The sequence below is a fragment of the Bacillus rossius genome, chromosome 1 (assembly GCF_032445375.1).
Source record: "Bacillus rossius redtenbacheri isolate Brsri chromosome 1, Brsri_v3, whole genome shotgun sequence".
NCBI classification, from domain to species: Eukaryota; Metazoa; Arthropoda; class Insecta; order Phasmatodea; family Bacillidae; genus Bacillus; species Bacillus rossius.
The window spans coordinates 193,512,529-193,533,429 of record NC_086330.1 but is presented as its reverse complement, the minus strand read 5'-3'; positions in this window follow the sequence as shown (position 1 = coordinate 193,533,429).

Below are 20,901 nucleotides of genomic sequence, written 5' to 3'. Positions count from 1 at the left end.
CCTATATAAATTGCCTTGGGATTTTTACGCGTCACATTTGGGACGCGGCAGTAGTCGAAAATCAATAGACTGAAAAACACGAGACAGAATTTTTGAAAATTAATCTCGTTGGAATAAGTTCTTAAATCTGGCTACAGGCGCCTGACCGAAAAACACAAGACCGAAGGAGTTTCTCGAGAATTGCGTTCAAACCGTGAGGTTTAGAACCCATTATAATCGTGTTGGTATCGCTGCCTTATGGCTGGGCTTAAACCTGACCCAGTCTAGGCGCGGGATAGGCATTAAATGCGAAACTAAACTCTCGCGCGAATTCCACAATTTTTGTGGTAACAGTGTCAAACAAAGTCTCATACTGGAGAGTCTGAAGAACTTAATTGTGCATACTCATTAAAAGTTTAAATTTGTTTCCTTCAAGATGGCGATATTATGTGATACAATATTCAAAGAATCATAATGTTAATGCTATTTATTTAATCACTTAAACATCCATACAGCATTATTGAAAGAGTAGAAGTCTTTAAAAAAAGTCCGCGAGGCTGATACTCTATCTCTAAAAACAAAGACACTGCAAGGGTTATTGTAATTGGAAAACTGAGGGCGTGAGGCTTCAGCACTAGGAACGCGAGGAGGAATGCAGGGGGAGAGGATGACGCGCGGGGTGGCGCAGGCTGGCCGCCGTGTTGCCAGCTCCTCCTTCCTGGAAGGTCACCCACCCCTCGCGGCTGGAGCGACAGGCGGACACGAGGTGTGTCGGGGCGAAGGAAAAGTACCATACTGGACAGCGATAAATTAGGTACGCTTATTTTTACACGATAATATTTCAAGACACAAAAAAATTTATGCAAGCAATAAATTAGGCATATTTTTACACGATACTTTATATTTAATGCTTAAATAAAATTTGCTAATATAAACTAAGGTATAATATAATCACAAGTGTGCATTGAAAACTTGTATTGTAACTTCAATCTAGTTACACCTAAAAATATGCACAACATGCATGGAAAATAAAAAATTACAATCTTTAACCGGAATTTAACATATGAAAGTATATTCTTGGAGAGGAAGTGGTTTTGATAAAAGAGCTAAAATAGCCACTCAGAAGGATGGTATCTTAAATTATTGTTTTTTGTTGTTGTTAAATAAACGTTTATTAAAATGTTACTTCATTCATTCGCCTTTACATTTTTTAATAAGGTGAAAACGCATTCTAAATTAAACACCCGTACACACAAGTTTTGTTAAAATTTCTATACAACGCGTAAAATGTATTTTAGACCAGTGTCTAATTTCATATATAATCACCTTATTTGTCGATTTTTTCTTAGTTACAACTTCATGATTTTTTGTGAACCATGCAGACCAAGAGACCAACATCTACTCAAAATGCATTGGTATACTATATGTAGTTTTCAAAACATAAGTCCTGTTAATTTTAGATGCTAGTTAAAAATACATTTAAAATTATTAAGTTTTTTAATATTAAATCGTTTCTTTACTTAGAGTATCTTTTTTTCCCACAGAATTATTACAAGCGTAAGTTCGTTTAGACAAAATAAAACCGTGGAAAAAACTATCAGAACAATTTACTTTACATTTTTAAAAATATAGAGTTAGAATTATCAAGCGCATTTGCATGATTTCATAAAAAAAAATATTGACAACTGATCTACGAAAGTGTTAGGCACCTTTCAATAGTTTGCTGTACTTACAAGCACTGTCCTAGAAATATTTATGAAATTATAAGTAGAAAAAATATCGCGAAAATAGGGTAATTTTATCTCATTGATAAGCATGTGGTAAACTTTTGTTAAGTACTGTAGATTTTGATTATTTTGTAACTGGATATTGAACTCATACCGCGAATTCAAATGCACTGTTAACAAGATCCACTTAAGCCTCATAAGCTAGGTTACTAATTTATCTTACCTTAACGAAACTTTGATGAAAATTAAAATGATCACAAAACATTGCATTTATTATTTTTTACCGCTGAAACATAGAATATACGTATCTTAGAATTAGTTAAATTCATGGCTGCAATATTTAGTTTCAGGAAAAAAAGGTACAAAATTACTTATGCATATTTTGTACATTCTATACTTATTTAAGAATTTATTTCATCACAAATATTAGTTGTGAAATGTGTTGTAAGTAACCTATAGAGTTACAGTTAACAGTGTTTGTTAACTATTTGATAAAGTTTCGGTAAGCCAATGCAGAATATTACAATTGTCAGATAACATGTATTATGAACTTTTTAAAATCATCAATTTTGTACGATACCAAAGGAATGTTGTTGATGTCTATATGTTTTTTTTTTTTAAAAGACTTTAATTTTTCATCGCTATCCCCAAGTCCACTCTCATTCATTTCATTTAATCCCTTCTTTATTCTTATTTCAATGTCAATTGAAAAAATTGATTTGCTTTATTATCCAACCATTTGTTACAAACATTTTCTATTTCCCAAGTGGTAAGCCAAATAACATTTTGCACCACATTACGACTTGTACCCTAAAACCTAATCAATAGTTAGCCTATGGTACACATCAAGGGATTTTCATATCTTTTCGTAACTCTAGGGCCTATATGTTAATGAAATATATTTATATTTTTATATTTTAAATCCTTCACATTCAACAAATTACATTAATTTATGACTCTCTAATTGACAATCGTGATTTTAATTTTTCACTTAAACTAGTAATTTGTGCTTTTTTTTTTCAGGCGATTTGGCGATCTGCTGTGAGATTTGGCCTCGTAGGGGAGTGTCGCCGAAACCCTGACATCAAAAGAGCTGTCAAAATGTTAATGGCTCTTCCTCATTTACCGGCCTCAAGAGGAGAACCTCATGACACTAATCTCCCCCCCGGTAAATATCGAAGATGTATATATACCAGGCTATCAAAACTTTCGCGAGAGAAGGGAATTTGGACATGTTAAATGCACTTGTGCAATACGTCGATAGATTTTGGTTACATCGAGTTACACCAGAAGGCTTCTCTGTTTTTGGGGCACAAATAAGGACAAACAATCACATGGACTCTTATCATGGGACACTCTTGGGTTTGATGGGTCCTCACTGCAATATTTGGATTTTCCTAAAATGTCTGACCCAACTCGCGCACCAAATGAAATGTGTTTATACTGGCCTAATGGAAGGACGAACCGTACGTCGAAATAACGCCACACGTATTACCGACTCTGTTTCTTGCCAGAAGCATGGCTCGTCTAACAAGGAGATAATATAGCGTCATTAACTTAAATGTTGCTAGAAAACTTGAATGTTACCACTGTTTTAAATTTCAGTTAGGAGCAAATTTTACAAAGATTAAAAATCTTCGATTTCGTGGGAGTGAGAGTGGCCACAGCGCTTGCGGCTGTGGCTCTGTCGCAGTGCGTAGACGACATTGATAAGCTCGGGAGTCTCTAGTGATCCTATACATTAAGCTAGACTTTTGAGAGATATGTCCCTGTAAAGCTTAAGAACTATACAACAACTTTTGTTAAAGAAATATTTGCGTAAGACCCTTTATATTTAAGTGAATTGTCTTTTTATTGCCTTGACTGATGTAAAAAAACATATTTCATTAATTTAACATTTTTTTTCTTACCTTTAATATTAACTTTTAGAAATTTATTCATTATAAATGTGAGTAGTAGTGATTTAAGATTATTTTCTTATAGCTATCTAGAGTCTACGGTAAAAAGTGCGAAAATGGGAAGCATTTTAATGAACTGCTGCAAGTCGCTGTCATCTAGGACTTAACTGCAAATTTTCAGAGATACGCACAAGGTCTACAGCGGTAAACTTTCGGTATGTTATTAAGCATAGTCGACTCTACCACTGTGCAAAAATTCAGCTTTGGACAAATTTTTCACAGGTTGAAACCTTTGTTTCCTGGGCTACAAGGGCTAGACTGATGAAGGCAAGCGACAGGCAGTTCTGTGCGATGCTGGACACAGTGTATTGTGTGTACAAAATAACTTTTACTAATATTGAGTAAGCTCGTAATTCGCGACGGGTAACGAGAATAGGTCGCAATAGACTAATTAAAAATGCAAAAATGTATGACATTTGAATCAATATAATAAAATGTTTTAATAACTTACTAGTTACTAACATGAATATATAAGAATGTTTATGACTTCTACTATACACTCATGACTTCCACAGGCCACCGAAGAAAAATCGCTAATTTGTAGTGGAATATTACCAATTGGCCAAGTCATAGGATAAAGTAATACGCCAATACTAATAACAATCGTGAATACAAGTGAAAAAGAGTTACCGATAATGAGATGAGCGTATATAATATTTATAAATTTGTTTTTAAATATAGGTACTAATTAAATAATTAAATTGACGAATCAAATAAATATTATAAATCAATACTTAATTTGTCTATAGTTGAATTGCAAATAATATTGTTTTAGTTGTACTCAAGAAAATTTCTTACAAATTTTTGTTGGAACCATTTAAAAGTCCCAGCCAAAATGAATTCTCTAGAAGCACCTACGACTCGTTCACAACACGAAAATAACTGGTTTTCTCAGTAATCGGATGATAAAATTTAGAATTGTGAAAATATTTGCAATTTTACGCGAAGTAACTGACTTCACGTGAGAAACTAGCAAACGACATAAAGTACTCTAGCCATAGGTGACTGTATGTTTAAAAATTCATATTTTAATTGTAAAAAGTTTCAAATATTGGTTTGTGCATACTTGAGTAAAACACTATCGAAACAATAAAACAGCAACTTAACATTAATTAAGGTATTCACAAAGAAAAGGCTAGACGTTAGCAGTGAAAAGCAAAATAAATATTGCAAGGAACATTTTGCAGAATTTAATTTCTACGAATAGACCTACGAAAAGCTTGTTTGTATAAAAACATGAACATTTTGGCAGCATAGTTGTAATTTATAAACAAATATAATAGTTTCATGGTCATTATTACATTAACAAATATAATAAGTATCAAAGTGGCAAAATTGAAATTTAAAATGACTGAACTCGTAGTACAACACTTTTGTGTATGTTCTTAACACGCTAACAAAAATTACAGTACACTAAATTGTGTTACAAATAGAAACACAGATTGTATAACAGTAAATAAAAAATTTACTAGGTCTCCAATTGTCTTAACTGGATAGGCCTAATACACACACAGACTTTACAAAATGTTGTGTTCCCATTACATATTTTATAACACATTACCCAGGTTCCTGTTTGGAAAATTTTGAAAACGTCTCTAAATTGATATGATTTATGAAGTTATACTTCTTTGTGCGCGTTTAGCAGATGGTAAAATTGAGAGCTGCGTGCGCACCCTGTTACGGAAGTGCGATATGATGCAACGACTAAAATGACCAGTTGAAAAAAAAAACCATAAGTAGGCCCTATACAAATAAGAATTAGCCTATATATTTTCTTTTAAATCCTATACATCAGTATTAAATATTGATTTAAAAATTTTAATGCACTTAAAAAAATTGAATGCTTTTTATAACTACTTTCAAAAATATATTAATTTTTAATTTCAGTTACAAGTTTAAAAATGTTTCAATTATTTGATAAAATATTTAAGATTTAGCCTATTTCATACCATTCATTTAGGCCTATAATTTATTCATTAATTTGATCTTTAAAATAGTTTATAACTTACAGTTCATAAATTAATGTTTTATTGAAATGTGATAATATTGTATTATATGTCTTATATTTTCTCAATTAATTTTAAAAATATGTTTGTAGTTTAAAATTTGAATTTGAGTATTTTGAAAGAATTTCCATTATTTCTTGGCCAACCGATCACATTCCTTTATTTTCAAATTTAATTAATACAGTATGGTGTTCCGTTAACCACCTCCACAAAATTACTATAGTTTATATTTAAAAAATATATTAATTTTAAGTATAATATAAACATACCCGTAAACAAATAATACAGTTTCTAGTATAATAAAATCTTATAATTTTTGAAACAGTTAAGTTTACGAGTATAAATCGCCATTTCATAATATTTTCGTTAAATTTTGTAATTGAATTGTTTAAATAGTGCGTGTAGTACCTATTGCTATTGGCACGCGGTATAAAATTGTTCGTTATAGTTCATGGTTCTGATGGCTTGAATGAGCAAACCAGTCCACCTGACCGTTGGAAATATTTTATCTAATGATGATGCCGGGACACAGCTGCTGCTATCTAGCAAGTGTACTCGCAAGTTTGCTAGCGTACGTCAGTAAACTGCGATTTTAAGTGTTTAGTTAATATTATCGCTCACATGTGGTGCGCTGGTCTATCACTGAAACGTGGCGAACACTTCAAGAGTCGAATAGTTTAAAATTGGCATGGGCCCAACAGTGAGACTATTGAACTGATCGCCAAAGTTCCGGGTTGTTTTTTGCCTTAGCATTTAGGCACTTCTTCCCCGGACTACAAGAAGGCATGAATCCGTGGTGAAGTCATTGTCATTGGCTGAAAAGCTGAATTCCCGCCCCATAACATAACCCCCCCTAAAAGGTGTTGGGGTGGGAGGTGAAAATGTCCCTGTTGGCTTCCCAGAAAAGTGACGTATTCGAGGGTGAGGGCTGCCTCTGTGTCTATTGGCTCATCCGAATAGTGGGTGTGTCTTTGACACCGTGGTGAACAGTTTAACCGTCTAACAGTTGATACCAGCCCAATGGTTTGTGCCAACTAAAGATTAGTTTCAATTTGGCAAAACAAATGTTTTATTTTGAAAATCGTAAGCCAAGCCCGCAGAACTGCCGAGTTTCGTTTGTATGAAAAGTTAACAATTGTGACTTATGCAGTATTTGCCTTTATTACAATGGGAATCGTATGCAACAGAGTTTGCAATGAAGGTTTGTTTCGTGCTTAACTGAAAACGACAATGAAATGAGTTTCTGAAGTAAAAGAAAAAAACAGTAATTTCACTCCACGTACGTTTCACTATACATGCTAGCCGATTGCATTGAAATGGTAAAATTATAAGCATTGAAAGGTAGCATGGTGGTGAACTCATTAAACTAAATAGGCATAGTTAATGTACATAATGTATTAACGTGATTTCATGGAATTATGACACAGTGCTCTTTTAAAGATACATAGTTACTTCGGGCCCAACAGCCTAAGTGTGTCGCTTTTTTATTTACATTTGCAAATAGCAAGACTATCTAAAAAAAAATAACCCTCACTTTAGCAGTGCTTCAAAATTATAGTTTCAGAAATACTTGTTATTAACCATATTACATTTAATTGGGCTGCACTATAATCTTAACAAATAAAAATGTACGTCATGTCAAAAGCATTGACCATAGCTATTTATAAAAAACCAAAACCGAAAGTTTTAAATTAGGTGCTACATTTTAGGCCAGCGCTATTGGTAGGCCCTAAATAAACATGTATCGCCCCAAACAGCATGGAAGGAAAACAATGCCGTAAATGACTATCCAGATTTGTAGGTACCTAACTCCGTGCGAGTATCAGAATACATAATGAAGGGATAAGCAAACTTTATTTGATTAAAGACAGTAATATAATTTCACTTTTATATTGCGGGTATATACTAAACCGTTGATATGTGCATCTGGATATTTTATTCACGTTACCAAGTAAAGGAGTTATACATTTTTTTTAAAATTAATTTCACAATCAGTTACTTGTCACTGCTAAGTTGTGTGTTGCGTACAGAGTAAAGGGCTGATAACTGATAGCCCTAACGCTTTGTAGATGATGGAATGAAATTCAAAGTGATACAATTTTACTTGTCTGAAATTAAAGTTTGGAATTCAGATTTAGTGGTAGACTACTTTGTAAATATCCAAGGGATAAAGAAGCAAATAAGAACAATTTTTAAAATTTGATATTATTTATTTGTATCTTTTTTTCTGAAAATTATCCTCTGCGACACGTTATTTTTTTTTTTTTTATATTTATTACTAGCTGCAAATGGCCACAGGAATATATATAATATATGTAAATATCGTTATTCTCGGAAGCAAAAGTAGGCTAATTGCTTGAAAACTATTTCAGTACAAAACGTAATGATTAATTTTCCTACGCCTTACGTCTACGACAGTTAAAATGTTACGCTTATTTTTATAAACTTCACTCACTACGTACTTTTGCGTGTGATGTGTCCAGCACGGCCAGTTGACGTCATGGCCATATGACGCACACAGCAACCGTCCGGGACTACTCAGGTAGCCCGCTTGTTTCCCGACTATTTATTCGACTTAGGCCTTTTTACTTCTGTATTCATCGTCCTTGCTGTTTTGAGGCAGCCCTCGATCTTTCATTTCCATTGGTCGAAAACAACAAGAACCAGTTCCTCCCTAATCCCTGTGAAGTGTCCACGGTATTCGCCACGAGGAAACAATGTGGTGGGAGGTGCTCAAAGTTAGTAGAAGGGGAGGTTGCCTCAGACGAGCGCGCATCTTTCTGCGCAGGCAGCGAAGAGACGTCACGTGCATTCCACCGCCTCGACCTTGCTCCCGTCCTGTCCCCGGGGCGAGGGAAAAGTACCATAATGGAAAACTACCATAATGGCAGTTTTCCCCTTGGCCTTTTCGAAACAGGGGGAAAAAGTACCATATTGTAAAACTACCATAAGTTAAAAGGACGAGGGGGAAAACTGCCATAGTTTCGTATACACTCCATGGAATGAATACCACGGCTTTTCTCTCAGAGTAGTGTATAGAATACGTCGCTAGGTAGCGCTGGCAACACCAGCAGTTTATTTGGTTCATTTAAAAGACTACAGATAGCACTTCTGACGGCGAATTTAAGGAACCCAACGTGTAAAATAAATATGGTAGTTTTCCATTATGGCATTTTTCCCCTTGCTTCGAAGGTTGCCAGGGGGAAAACTGACATTATGGTAGTTTTCCATTATGGCATTTTTTCCCTTGCTTCAAAGGTTGCTAGGGGGAAAACTGCCATTATGGTAGTTTTCCATTAAGGCATTTTTTCCCCTATTCCGTGGAGGCCGAGGGGAATTCTTCCATTATGGTAGTTTTTCATTATGGTACTTTTCCCCTGCTCCTGTGGATGACAAAGCGAAAACTACCATAAGGGAAAAGTACCATAAAGGAAAAAACTAAAAAATTCTGATTAACTACAGTATTTATCTGTTAATTCAATATATATAACTTTAATACAGTTATATGTACAATTATATACATAATTATTTATAATTATGTATATTTAAAATTATATAGTCAAATTTCTAATTTTCTAGCTATCTCGATTTCTCATTATAGTAAAACCAGAAATATTATTTTAGTAGGAAGTGTTTAGTGTGAAATTTATAAAGCAAGCTAAATACTTAAACCAGAAGTGTACCTATGTAATTGGGTTCCATTTTTTCCCCTTTTATTAATATAAGTGTTAGTATATAATTATAATAAAATTAAACATATCGCTGTTGGTAGGCCTAATCAAAGTTTCGTAGTAAACTGGGCTTACAACCCACCAATTGTAACTATAACCGTAGGTAGTCTGGCTTTTAAGAGAAAATATTTGGAGGCAGAGTAAGATATAAAATTTAAAACTTTTATAGAAATGTTTCTGAGGGGATGTGTGGTCGCACACGGAAATTTTTTTTTCCACAAATATTAGGTCAAAACCATTTTTTTTGCGTCTATCCGTGGACAGTTATTATTATGTTATTTTACGTGTTTTAGGTTAAAATAGCTATGTATCTCTAACACGGCTTATAAATGTCTTAATATATGTTTAAAAAAGTGGCTTCTCAAATGCATATTATGTGGCCGTTTTTTTATCTAATTAATAAGGATAATATTTATTAAATAATAAACAATGAAATAATGTATTTCTCTTAAAATATTTAAAATAGATAGGAAACTATAGATGTAAGACAATTCTAGGGGTATGGGGAATGACCCTTCTCCCTTCGACTAAACCCTACATTTCCTGTATGTGCACTTAATAATAAAAACTGCCTTGATATATTAGTGATCTTCATTCATATGGCGAGGTTCATGATTTCTGTACGAGCCCCCGGCATGACTAAAATATATGAGCACAGAGTCGGTACCAAAAAGTTTGGGACCCACTATTATTATGTCTTAAAAATCGGCGCACAATGGTGTGGCGTAAAAGATTATCTTTACTTTCGCTTCCGAAAACCATGGGAAGGTTAAAATTCAAGAGAATAGTTAACATTAATGTTGCCCATTATCTTTCGGTAGGCTTTGAAAATGAATCTCAATACTTTAATAAAATTTTAATGCTACCGACTTGGTTTCACAAATGTGGTAAATGCAACGAATTTTAAATGGGGATGTCATGACACAAAGTTGAAGCACAAGTTTGACTATAGAATTCGGCCTTTGTGTTTTCAGTGATAAGTGTTGGAAGTAATGTATTTCTGAGCACTAAAAGTATTATTTTTGTTAGTACATATTAAATAAAATAAAAAATACCTTTTTCAATACTTTCATTATATTCCAATTTCTAAAATAATCCAGTTTATTTATCTCTCGAATAAATGTGGTTGTAAAAGTTTTCCATAAATTTTTGTTACGAATTACAACCTCAAACTAAACGAGGTATGGGTGAAATGTTACTTTATATCGTTCTCAGACACTGCAACGAATGTCTGTCTTTTAGCTAGTGTTTTTGAGGTTAGTATAACCTGGCCAGTAACCGTGGCTGCTAGGATACCTACAAGCCTTTAATTTGTGGATAGTTACATGTTTCTTCAGGTGTTTGGACTTGTAAATATTGTGTGTAATTTAGTATTTAGTGTTTGGAAACATTTGAATTTTGAACTTCCCACGCTGCTTGCAAGCAGCGCCAAGTTTTTCAAGTTGGCTGCCTTCCAAGGTGGGTAGCCCTGCAGCTTCCGGCAACGAAGCAACAGTTGTTGAGCCATCATGGCGGTAAGTTGTTCTATCGTGCACGCTTGCTGCCAATCGAGTTGTTCGCGAGTGAATCGTTATTAATTGTTTCGTTTCGTTTTATATGGATTTTACAGTCTTGTACATCTCTAGACAAAACATTTGGTACTCCAGGCCGGATCGTTCCGGTTTTTTCTGGTGTTTGAAACGTGATTCGTGTGCACGTGGTAAACAAACACACTTCGTTCATGTTATTTCGTGCGCTATCTTTCGTTATTTAGAGTATTTTCATGGTCAATATCTCTTCGGCAACGTGTTTTAGAAGAAATTCGCAGAGATTTAGCGATCTAAGAAGCTGTTATATTTTCTTTGTTTTCGTGAAATATATTTCGTGTTGGGGTTATGTTGTATTATTTATCGGCGTCTGCTCATGTTTTTTGTTGCGTTAGGTGTTTTTGCTGGATATAAATTTTGATTTGCTGTGTCTAACCTTGGTTATATTGGTCTTTGTTGTGTTTATTTCTTTTTTGTGCCTTTTTGGTTATTTCGTCCTTTGCTTCTGTGTGTGACCATGGCAGATATAGGCTCGGCACTCGTGCGTATCCGACTAGCAGAGGCTCGGCTCAAACGTGCTGTCGACCTGTCTCAAAGGTTGTTGACGATGTTTCTAAGCAAGGATTGTTTCGGGCCACAGTTCGTGATCTACCCCAAGTCCGTGATAAGTTCGAGGCGGATTTTGTGGTTCTTGGGGCAACACAAAATTCTGACATCGATCTCTCAGAACTGATGGCACGTATGGACGATTTCGAAGAGAAATATTTTGAAGTCATGGCGACGGTAAGTGCCCTGGAGGGGTGCTCGATGGTGAGTTCAACATCGTCAAGGCCCAAGGTGAGCAATTCTAGGGTGGCTTTACCAAAAATTACGCTTCCAAGTTTTGAGGGTAGCATTAAAAATTGGCCTAACTTCTCCAACCTATTTTGCACTATCGTTGCTAACAATAGTGACCTTTCATCTGTTGAGAAACTGGCTTATCTGAAGACTGCTCTCAGTGGTGAATCCCTCAGCATGATTCAGGCCTTGCCCATGTTTGAAGTAAACTTTGATGGGGCTTGGAAACTACTAGTTGGTAGGTACGAGAACAAGAGGCTCATTGTGTCGGTTCATGTGGAGGCTTTACTTCAAGCACCCTCTGCATCAGCTGACTCTCCCAAGGCATTGCGCCAACACTTGAACACTGTTACAGAGCATGTGTCTGCACTTAAGGCCTTGTCTGTCCCTGTAGACCAGTGGGATCTGATGCTGCTGCCCATTCTATGCAAACGGTTTGATACTGCCTTACAAACACAATGGGAAATGACATTAGCAGACGAGTATCCCACTCTTAGTAGTTTCACTTCGTTTATTGAAAAACATTGTCGTGCTCATGAGCAGTGGCGTCTCGTCAGGGCAAGCAAGGCAAGCAGTGCTTGCCCAGGCAGTTTGCAGACAATCTATTTTTTAAATAAATATTTTATTCAGAATAGTATTTTACTTTGGCTCGTGCAGTTAGGTGTATGTTTTTTTTACATTATCTTCTTGGGACCCAATACTGTGCGCTGTGCGCTATAAGAAAAGAACTCGTCGACACACAAAACATGCTGTTTTAGAAGCGTTGCTAGGTTTAGAAGCGCTGGTAGGACCGCTTTCAGCAGGAAGGCTGCCGCAGTAGTTTCCTTTCGGAAGGGGGGTGGCATGGTACAAAGGTTCGAGGAGAGGATTGGCTGTAAAAACACGTGGTAGAAGCTACGAAGGTAGCGCTTTCTTGCCGAACTCAAGCGAACATGGCCGAAGCAGATGGTGGAATTCTTCCGCCGACTGCTTCGGCTATGTCCGCTACAGTTCGGCAGGGCAGGTGGTGAGATTGCGTTTCAGTCGGCGGTCGTCTCTCGGGGAGCGCGCATCTCTCTCGCGGGCTGTTGGCTGGGAGTTCCCTGCGCCCTATTGGGTAACCAAAGGCTGGCAGTGCGTGGGGGATTTGTGGGTGTACGGGAGGCGGCCTAGCAGTGCCAACTGCTACCGACCGCGTCCCGCGGGTGGCGGATACGGGATCCCAGCTCGAGAGTTGCAATCTCGCTGGAGTGACTGTGAATAACCACGTACCAGTTAACAGAGTTTCTGAATACGTATGAAGATAGTTTCTTTCGTGTTGGTACAAAAAATACCAACATTTAATTTTTACTATTCTAGTACATTTTTATGAAATTCTTCTCTTTATTTTAAGTACTTACTTTTCCATGTGTTGTCTGGTTATATATTTTGTACCAGATATCGATGATACTACACTCCCACTTAGTATATAAATAATGTAGAGTAGGTATTTTATTATCAGAATAATGTATGCCAAACATTATTATTTTTCAAAAATAGTTTATAATTTTAAAAAAAATATCAATTTTTCTACCAGTGGAATAGTCAACTTTCAGTTAAGAAAACTACTTAAATAGCACCCTTTTGTACCTTGAAATCAATATTTTCCCGGGGGAGGGCCCCCGGACCCCCCCCCCCCCAGCCATGTTTTGGGGTGAACGGAGTTGTTGCTTTCCCTCATGTAAACCTCACGCCTCGCCACTGCTCATGAGGCTGTGATAGCTTCCCGTTCTAGGAGTTCAGGAAATCAGGTTCCCAAAGAGACGGCTCAGGGGTACCAAAACAGCTGGAGGCAGTCTCGAGTTCAGTCTGTACACACATTAGTAAGTTCTCCACAGTCACAAAGTGGTCTCTTGTGTAGTGACATTCAAGTGGTTAGGTCATGCCCTATCTTCTCACAGGGTAGCCCCAAGGAACGATATGCAATAGTAAAGGAACATAAGTTGTGTCTGAATTGTCTTTCCCCATCACATCGATCAAATTGGTGTCCATCTAAGTCATCATGTCATCATTGTAAGGCACGTCACCATTCCATGCTGAATTTTGGGGGTCAGCGATCAGATGAAGACTCCATCTCATCCAACTCAGACAAGGAACCACAATCATCTGACTCTAATCCTGCCACTGCTGCAGTAACTGCTGCTAAATCTACCTCAACAACAACAATATTGTTGTCAACTGCTCAAGTACAGCTTTTTGATCGTTCTGGTGTGCCTGGTGTTGTACGTGCTTTGCTAGACACTGCCAGTCAAGCCAGCTTTATCACCGAACAGTGCCTACAAAAGCTCCGGCTGGTTCGCAGACAGGCCCATCTTCCGATATGGTTTGTCCAGTACACCTGTGAATGTGGCTAAATCCTCCACATCAGTTGTCATCTTTCCAGTGGGCAATCCAGATAATCAGTTTGCCTTGGATGTATTTGTGTTACCACGCATTACCAATAACTTGCCGAGTGCCAAACTTTCATCGGATGTGCGTCGATCAGTGGCTCATCTGAAGCTTGCTGATCCTTCTTTCGACACCCCTGGTCCTGTTGATCTGCTTATTGGTGCTGACCTATTTCCTCTTCTCGTAACTGGAGGCAAGATTGAAGGGTCTCCAGTGGCTCTCGACTCTGTTTTGGAATGGATTCTCATGGGAAAGGTGAACACCAAACTTCCACCATCCCGCCTGGAATCGCATTGTGTCACATTGTTTACTTCTTACCCTCCATTAGATGATGTACGAAATTTCTGGGAAATTTAAGAATTCCCACGTATAGAATACAAGTATCCTGAGGATGTTTGTTGCGAAACCATAATTGCCGAAACTCATGTCCGAAATGAAGAAGGCCGATATAGTGTGTACCTGCCATTTCGCCACTCGAGACCTGCGTTGGGCAACTCTAGACCCCAAGCTATAAATAGGTTGATGCGCCTAGAGAGATGCTTGAAAGGTGACTTAAAGCTCAAACTGATGTATTCAGAGTTCATGGAAGACTATCTTGTCAAGAGTCACATGGAGAAGGTTCCAGATGATAAGATTAATGTGACTCCAGCATATATCCCCCACCATTGTGTCGTGAAGCCGGAAAGCTCAACCACAAAGCTGCGGGTAGTGTTTGATGGGTCTGCTAAGAGCTCATCCGGTGTCTCATTGAATGACACACTGCTAACCGGTCCCAAGCTGCAAAGCGACATTTTTGACCTACTGTAGAACTTTCGGCTACATCCCTTTGTGTTCACGGCAGATATTAAACAAATCTACCATCAAATATCTGTTCTGCCCCAGCACCAGGACTACCAATGCATTGTTTGGCGCTTCTGTGATTCGGAACCTGTGCAGAATTATAGATTGAAGACGGTGATATATGGCGTCTCCTCAGCTCCATTCTTAGCCCTTCGAACTCTTCAACAACTGGCAGTCGATGAGAAAGACCACTTTCCAGCAGCCTCAAGAGTTTTGCAATCCGATGTGTATGTCGATGATGTGGTCGCTGGTTCTCACTCTCTTGAATCTGCTCTGGCCATCCAAGAGGACCTTCTAGCTCTTCTTGCCAAAGGGGACTTCAAGTTGAGGAAATTCATGAGCAACCATTCAGCGCTCATAGACTGGCTTCCGCCTAAAGATGTTGATATGCCCCAATCATTTGATCTGGATCCTGAGAGTCAAGTTGTGGTCAAGGTCTTAGGACTTCAATGGAACCCAGTCTCGGACACCTTTTCCTATGTAATCCGAGGCCACTCGAGTCTTGTTACGAAGAGGAGCATCCTTGCCAACGTAGCCAGAATATTTGATCCTCTAGGATGGCTTACTCCACTTTTAATGTTTGCAAAGCATCTATTGTAACTGTTGTGTGTGCGGTCCATTGACTGGGATGATCACCTCCCCCCTGATCTTGTTTCTCAGTGGGATCATTTTATCCGGGAGCTCCCTCGTTTGTCCTCCATTGCTGTCGTTCGGTTCATTAAGGGTCCAGAAGGCTCTACCTATCAACTGCATGGTTTCTGCGATAGTTCTGAAATTGGTTACGCGGCTGTGGTGTACCTGTGCATAGTGTGCCCGGATTATCGAACCATCATTCGTCTGCTGATAAGTAAATCCAAGGTTGCACCAGTCAAAAGCCAAACCTTACCTCGTCTGGAGCTTTTTGGAGCACTACTGTTGGCTCGTGTGCTCAACCATGTGATTGAGACTTACCAATAAGTTTTGCCTGTATCTTCCATCACAGCCTGGACAGACTCACAAGTGGTTTTAGCATGGATTAACTCATCTCATCAGTTGAAGACTTTTGTAGCTAACCGGGTAAGCGAACTCCAAGAGCTTACCCGTCCCAGTTGGTGGAAACACGTACCGTCAGAGTTCAATCCTGCTGACTGTGCCTCTCGTGGTCTCTTCCCTCTTCAACTATTGGATCATCAGTGCAATGTTAGAGGATTGGGGAGCTCGATGTCAATATGGCGGCCGCACCAAAAATTGCAACGTTTGGCCAGTGTGATGTTCGATTTCAAGATGGCAACCGAGGTCAAGGTCAACGTCTTGATTAAAATTAAAGGCCAAGGTAAAAGTCAACCAATATGGCTGCCGTGATTTCAGGGCGGTCGGTCATTGAACCCCTCCACACCATCCACAACCTGGAACTCTTTTCCGGATGAACATTTATACTATTTTTAAGCAACAATACTTTCTTACGAAGCTTGGCCTTAAGTCGTATTTTCCTTAGTGTATCATCATTATTTTGCAGTGTGGTAGGCTCATTAGTCCAACTATTACTACTAAGTGATGCTGCTACTTCCATGTCGCTGAAAGAAGTATGACATATTTCGGAATCATTCACTCAATTTCAGATTTATGACCTTTGGAAGAACTAATTTTATGCTTAGCGTCGTCACATTCAGTAATCTTGGAACTTGCTTGATTTTCAAAGTTTTCTTCTGTGCTATGATTATGCATATTCTAAATTGCAAAATAGTTCAAAGAGTTATTCAGTGCAAATTTGGAATTTTTGGTATTAAAATGATCAGCACATATTACATAATATATTTATGAACTAATTGAAAGTTTCAAAAGCTTGTCTTTTCCACTCCTCAAATTCCATTTGAGACATCTAAAATGAGAAAAAAGTTTTCATAAAATGTACTCTGCGCTACATACAAATCTTCATTTTAAGTTTTAAACACAACGGACCTTGCCCACATAGCATGAAAGCTTGCAGCAAGCTTGTCTGTTAGCTTGAATTTGGCTTGCTATGCAAGCTTGAAGCATCAAGCTTGATTCAAGCTTGATTCAAGTGCTCTGTCATCCATTGCGACCTACACTTGTTTTCGGCAAGCTTGCCAAAGGCACGAATTAAACTTTCTATGCAAGCTTGACGCATCAAGGTTGATTCAAGCTTGATGTAAGTCTTCTGTGAGCTATATCGATCTTTTTTTTTTTTTCGGTAAGCTTGCCAAAGGCTTGAATTTGACTTGCCGTGTTGCAGCCCTGTTGCATCCTGGGAGTTTAGTATTTTTGTTTCCGTTTCCATGTTCCTTTATTTTTTTCTGGCCAGAGCTTAAATACTCCATATTGCCGAAGTTGAATAAGGCTATCAAGGTAAGTTATGTAAATTCATTACTTTATTAGGCAAATATATTGTTATTTTTTAATAAGTAATTTTTTTATAGATGTGTTGTGTTAATGCTTATTATGATCTACCATTCGTTAATTTTATTGAATACAATTCTTGTTGTACTTAACATGTGTTTATTCGAAAATAGGTCTGTCTTATAAATATTGTTTTTAAGATTGGATGGTCGTTTTGTTTGAATATTTTCATTTTATTTAAAAAAAAAAAAAAAAAAAAACAATTTATTAATGAAATAATCGTTTGACTCTTTTACACTAAAAATGAGCAAACCATACGTTTTAGGTCTTCAATGTTTTTCTGTTTTAGAAACCTTTATGAATTAATTTATTTCGTGAAACTAATTATTGATAGTTGTGTTTAAAAATAATGCAGGTTAAGGCAATAGAAGTTTTGTTAAAAATAATTTTGGGTACGGTTATAGAAGTTATGTTTAAAAATAATGCAGGTTACGGCTTTTTTTGTGTTGAATGGCCCGGCTATGGGCATCTTAATTCGACACATGATAGTTAAATTAATATGATTTAGATTTATCCTTCCTTATGATAGTTATACCGATAAACCGTTACTTATCAAGGCACTAACACATCGGCCTAGCCAAAGGTGTTACAAACTTAACCCCCATGAAAGGGTACCTATTACAATAGGCCTGCTTCAATTCGTTAACAATTAGTTTACTGTTTTAACATAAGTTTTTGTACATTAGTACTAACATTAAATTAAGAGAATGGTTAGATAACTTCATTAAATACTGAAATCATTAAAACCTTTTTGTTAGGGAATCAAATGATGTGATTTTATTAATAAAATTTTTTATATAGGTAGATATGTATGTGGTTAATGAGAGTGGGTTATTGCAGATTTTTTAAAATTTATTTAAGCATGAAGGTCTACTTAAATGATACTATGTAAAAAAAAAGTTACTTGCATTTTCTTACTTCTTACAACGTGTTTAATGATAATTTTGTGAAAGTTCATTGCCATTTATATTAAGTATGTTTATACATAGTTCTTTACCCTTGTAATAGTTGTTAGTTACATTCATAGCATTAAATTGTTTAAAAGTTGGCGAGGTTAGGAAAGCTATGGGAAAAAATTCTCAAAAGTAGTGTTGAAGGTTATGTTAGGTGTATTCATTTAAAATAGGTAATACTTAACTTAAGTTCTCTAATAATTTAACAGTAGGCCTATTTCTATTAATGTATCCAACCTAACATCAGTTAGGCTAGGGTTATAAACTACACAGTGATTGATGCAACTCCAACTAAAGCCCGCTGCACACGACACAATTTTTCTTATAATATTATACAAGAGATGTTATCCTGGCTTGCTATAAGTTTTGTCACTTAAAAAATTGCTGGCTACGAGCAGCCCTGAGAGATCGGCTACTGGTTTAGCCTAATCTCAGTGTCCTGTTTTTCATACGAGTTAAATTACAATATTTAAGCAGTGGCCAATCAGAATGAATCAAAACAACATTAGAATTTGGCGCGCAAGATTGGGAAACATAAATATGGTAGGAAAGAAGTGAACGAAAGACCAATTTACAACAATAATAAATTTTTACATGGAAGTTCTTTGTTTGTATGTGGTGAAAAGAAGTAATTACCACAATAAAAATGTTCATATTGCAGCTTTGAAAAGAATCGTTTTGATAACTTATTGTTTTGAAAATGCTCAGACTACAACCATCAAAGTAGCCAGTATCATGTGCAGCGAAAACTTCTAGCATAGAAAGTACGTCAGCTTGGAAACTTGAAAATTGAAAAACTATCCAATACTAAAGCTTGTAAAAAAACATTTTGTCATGTGCAGCAGCCTTAATGCAGCAAAATTACAGTTGTTTATAATAGTCAAAATCCAAGGTGTTAGGCCTATGAATTTTACGACATGAAATTCTATAAAAAGAACTCTCTATCGCTCGTTGGGGGCTAAATACATGCACAATTTCAGTAGCAACTTAAACATCATAGAAACATTTATGTTAGATTCGGTAGCAAAAAAAATACATCGATCAATGAAGAGCAAAACTTGTCCAGTATTTGCATGTTATTTTGTCTATGGCCATGGCTTGCAAATTCTATATAATTCCAATCCTGTCTCCCTAAGTTTCCTTACGAGGCAAAGATACCATTATAATTATTAAATGAGGGCTAAGAGACATAACTTTAGAATTTCTTGGTCTTTTTGAATAAAAAATTTATTAATGCATCTGTTGGACGTTAGAAAAGAGGCATTGAAGTAATTAGCTTTACAACTTATAATTGACCATAATTGCACAGCTTAATTAAAAGTGCAGTATACTTGGAACTGCTCTTGCTAGATATAATTTAAAATTTTGGGGATAAAGTGTCTGAATTCATCTTTATTGTGAATATGGCTAAAATGTTATTTATTTATTGGTTTTTGCAGCTGATATCCTGAAACTTGATAAAGTTACCCATATTGAGGTGAAGGAAACAATCTGCCTGTGGCTGCAACAGAGCAAAACAAGAGTAATGAGGAGGTAAAACTTTTGTTATTCTAACAACTTTATTTTAACAACTTTTTTATTGTAACATTGAAAGTTTTCCATGATTGTATTTTTGGCTAGTTGCCTTTTTTATACAAAAAAAAATTAATTTTGAATTTTATTTTACAATTTTCAATTCTGGTAGTGGAATTTGGATTTCCAGATTTTTGTCTTATAAAAAATTAAGAACTACAGACTTTCATTACATGATATTTCTCATCTGTGTATTTCTGCAACAAAAATTAAAATAAAATATATTTGGTTTTCGATTCAGTACTGCTTGATTTAACACTTGTAGAATTTTATTTGGAGCACAGTTTGAATGGAATCTTTACATAACTATGTAGTTTCTTTTTCTGCAATGTGATGATAAATTTACGTATGTGTTAATACTAGACTATAGGATACAATGAAACCCCTTATTTGCACTGTTCGTGGGCACAAAGTAAAAAAAGTGTAAAATAAGGGAAATGTATGGAAAATCATTTTTTGGTCATATAACTGTCATACTATACAACCTAAACATATTGCACTATCATATAAACATAACTATTCCTTATTATGAGTGTCTGAAGCATATCCAAAAATAATAATTGACATTTAATCTTTAATCTCTTATTTACATTCTGTGAAGTGTAGGTAAGCATCTTTAAAATACATACGTACTTTCATACTGTAGTTGGCAATTCATATCAGATGTTTGCAGATTAAGAATATTGATAAAAATGTCAATACATAAGGATAGTTTACTAAAGCAAAAGTTACATAAAAAAAACATACAGCAAGTTTTACAAAAACCTTATTTTAGTATTTAAAAAAAATTTGGTAAATATGTAGTGTACGGATTAGCGTCAGAAAAAATTTTAAAAATCTGAAATAACTTTCATTATATGCTCTTTTACGTCCTCTTTTCATTACAGCCTGCGGACATAAGAAATTCCAATTACTTTTGGAGATATCGCCGTTCTTATTTTGCAATACAAGACCTATGTAATCATTCGA